The 3,848-nt window shown below is 38.0% G+C and overlaps 1 protein-coding gene across 1 annotated transcript in view; it reads right to left on the bottom strand.

Moving 5' to 3' along the window:
- The window catches only part of LOC101849719, a gene marked incomplete in the record, with an annotated part of 16,367 nt that extends 15,412 nt beyond the window's left edge, over window positions 1-955 (bottom strand). The window contains 1 exon segment of the mRNA XM_035971862.1: window positions 850-955.
- Between the last annotated feature and the right edge of the window lie 2,893 nt (window positions 956-3,848).

Below are 3,848 nucleotides of genomic sequence, written 5' to 3'. Positions count from 1 at the left end.
TGGAAGACAATGGAGGAGTTGCCGCAACGCAAGAAGTTTATAAAGCACAAGAAATAATTTGTTGTTGTGATTATTCGTAATCCATATATATATTGGTATGGCAGCTTTCACTTTTTTAGTTGTTGGCTTGGTGGTTATGTATAGATCTAGAATTTTACCACAATTTAATGTTTTGCAGTTGTTAGGTTTGACATCTTAGCTTGCCCGTGCCGCGAATCAAACGTATATATAGATTTCTAGGTCTAGATGTAGGTCAGGCTCTATCAAATAAGGGGGGGTGGGAACTACCGAAAAAGCGCCGATAGATCTAGATCTAGATCTGTCTAGATCTAGATCTAGATCTAATCTATATCTAGATCTAGATCTAGATCTAGAATTATACGAAGTGACTAGCCGTACTAGTACTAAGATGTCTAGATTCTAGATCTAGATATAGATCTATATCTAGATCTAGATCTAGATCTAGATATCTAGATCTAGATCTAGATCTAGATATAGATCTATATCTAGATCTAGAATCTAGACATCTTAGTACTAGTACGGCTAGTCACTTCGTATAATTCTAGATCTAGATCTAGATCTAGATATAGATTAGATCTAGATCTAGATCTAGACAGATCTAGATCTAGATCTATCGGCGCTTTTTCGGTAGTTCCCACCCCCCCTTATTTGATAGAGCCTGACCTACATCTAGACCTAGAAATCTATATATACGTTTGATTCGCGGCACGGGCAAGCTAAGATGTCAAACCTAACAACTGCAAAACATTAAATTGTGGTAAAATTCTAGATCTATACATAACCACCAAGCCAACAACTAAAAAAGTGAAAGCTGCCATACCAATATATATATGGATTACGAATAATCACAACAACAAATTATTTCTTGTGCTTTATAAACTTCTTGCGTTGCGGCAACTCCTCCATTGTCTTCCAAAACATTGCTCGCGTGTGAAAAGTGTGAACTGTGAACTGTGAACTGTGAACCAAACATTTTTGTCAACAATATGCTGTTGTAGCACAAGCAGTATAAAACATAATGTCAAGATAAAGGTGTTCACCGGACTTTGCAAAATTAGTACCAGAGACATTAAAATATTTAATTAAATACTCTCTGTTAGTACTTTTACGCAACCGCTTTATTTATGATAGGCTTACAGTCAATTCCGAGATATTAACTGTTATTTTGTGTGTGTGTGTGCTTTTTTTGGTTTTGTTATACGAGTCAATAAATGAGTAAAATCTCAAAATAGTCAAACTCACCAGGGTTGAAATGTATAGACAGTTTGAAGTATTCCAAGTCTCTAAACAATTTTTTAAAATGTAATTAATTGGTCAATCATTGCCAAGTGCCAGATCTGCACGGACCATTACTATGATTCCCCATTATAATGATGATAATAATAAAAATAGTAATAATACCGTAATAATAATAATAATTTTTAAAAAAATAATAATAATAAAAATAATAATAATAATAATAATAATAATAATAATAACAATAATAATAATAATAATAGTTAGTTAAGTAGTAGTAGTAGTAACAACAACAACAACAACAACAACAACAACAATAATGATACTACTACTAATAATAATGATAATAATAGGCCCTAATAATAATAATAGGCCCTAATAATAATAATAATAATAATAATAATAATAATAATAATAATAATAATAATAATATAAAATAGGTTCTGAATCTCCTTATTGTTTTCTTCAAACCAGTCCTGATGATGACGACAGGGAAGGCCAATATTGTTCTAGTCTGTCGTTTAGATTATTGCTTTTCATGTCATTAGAAGTGATGGAGATCTTTATCAATCTGGTATTGTATAATATTTAGGTCTCATGGTACAGCTCTGAGGGCTGTTTGTTAAACAGCATTTCATTGCTGTTTATTTGTTTTAAGTCTTTTGGGATGAAGTTTCCTCTGTGGACGACTTTTTCGATATAATCTCGGGCTGACTTTGCTAACAATCAGTCTGTGGTCAGTTCCACTTTCTGCATGGCACATGGCCCGAGGGACTCATGGTGTCTTTACGTTTCACGATAACATTATAATCAATGAGAAGTCGGAGCTTTGAGCGGGGATGCAACTATGATGATCTGAATCTTACTGGCAGGTGAATGTTTGTATTAGTGATGATCAAACCATGTTCTACAAATTCCTGTAACAAATGAAGACTATTGTTGTCACATGAGCCCACACCATGTTTAACAATGACACCTGCCCGGGCAGTAGAGCATGAGCCTACTCTGGCGCTGAAGTCACCCACCAAACAGCTCATCAGAAGCTGAGACAGAACATAGGACGACTTCCAGGTCACAGCGTAATTTACATTTGACATTATCTGGGTTGATTGATCATCGCAGGAGCATCCAATCAAATCAAACTCAATCTCTCCTATGATCCGTAATCCACAACGATCGTAGGGTCGCTGTATGACAGAGAGGATCGCCAGGTGCCTTATTTAATAGGAATGTCATCACACAGCAAGTCTTGGGCTCGTGAAGACTAGCGGCGCCCATCACTCTCCAGGCTTAGCCACAGCCGACTTCCTCCAATACCTGGGGGGGTGGGGGTGGCCTTGACCTTGTGCACGTGACCGTTGTCCTTCATCTGAGAAGTCTACCTGAGGCACAGGTCACACCCCCAGTGGTGCCGTGTTTACACCACCCCTTCACATGCTTTTGCACGTCTGCTGAGGCGATGTCACGGGGTGTGGTGGCACTTGGAGCCAGCATGGGGGAGATTTAGGGGATGGGGGAGGACAAATACGTCCGTCCTTCCTTCTCAGGGAGCAACATAATGTGCACTCACAGATGTTGCATGATGGGTCTTGCCAATCGGAAGTCTCAGAACCATGAGCCTGTCATCAATATTTGGAAAGGATTTCACTTAGGCAGCTATATCATTTTTCACCGCAAAGACAACACAGTTTGCTTTAATTTCTCAAAGATCTTTTCCCTTCCAAAAGAAAGTAAGCCCTATACCCGCTATTTAGTTCTTTAAACTGACCTTCATCAGCAAATCTAGTTTCACCGATATTATCGAGGTCATCATGTCTGAGCTCCTTTGTGATGACTGCTGTCATCCTTTTAATAAGTCTGAAGCCATTGTTCTGAAGTGTATGAATGTTTCGGCGAACAATTTTTATAAGTTTTCTTTTATCATTTCAACCGTATTATGGCATCCCTATTGATCGCAGCAGACCAGTCGGGGGTAAATGTAACGAGCCTTCTTTAGGGAACCTTTTCTAGCCCCTTCTCCTTGAACGGTGGCAGTGGTGTCCTGAAAAGGCTGCTCAGATACCATGGGTGCTGTCAGATCATACCTCCTCCTCAACTCAGTAATGGAATAACCACAGTCCATACGCCACCTCATGTGAAGGTTAATGTTAACAGCTCCTGTACAAACCTTCCGTCATCACTTAAAGAATTTGATAGGGACAGGCGACAAAGACGAGGGAATGGGTATATCACAGCAGATGTTTGACTTGCCCAGATGTTTGTTTAAAGGGATAAAGAGCAGTGCAAACATCAGACTCAAATGTTGTCCTACATATACTTTGTATCTGATGGCAAGCTAAAGAGAAGGTGATCAGATTATAGTACGATCAAAAATATTCGTAACGCAACTTATCCTCATCATGTGCCCCCATACTTTGTACAGCAGTTTTTATCAGCTTGTCTTAACTTAATCATATTTTCTCACAACAAATGAGGCTAGATTTTAAAAAAAACTTTTTTCATGAATTTATAGAGAATACTATAAATCTTCATCAAGGGGAAATTTGGAATTGTTCACAGCATTCCCTGTTTCTCTCACACATTTTGTATAC

This window comes from Aplysia californica, unplaced genomic scaffold, assembly GCF_000002075.1.
Source record: "Aplysia californica isolate F4 #8 unplaced genomic scaffold, AplCal3.0 scaffold00523, whole genome shotgun sequence".
Taxonomy (NCBI): domain Eukaryota; kingdom Metazoa; phylum Mollusca; class Gastropoda; order Aplysiida; family Aplysiidae; genus Aplysia; species Aplysia californica.
The sequence above is the reverse complement of the archived record's forward strand: the minus strand, read 5'-3'. Positions and strand labels throughout refer to the sequence as shown.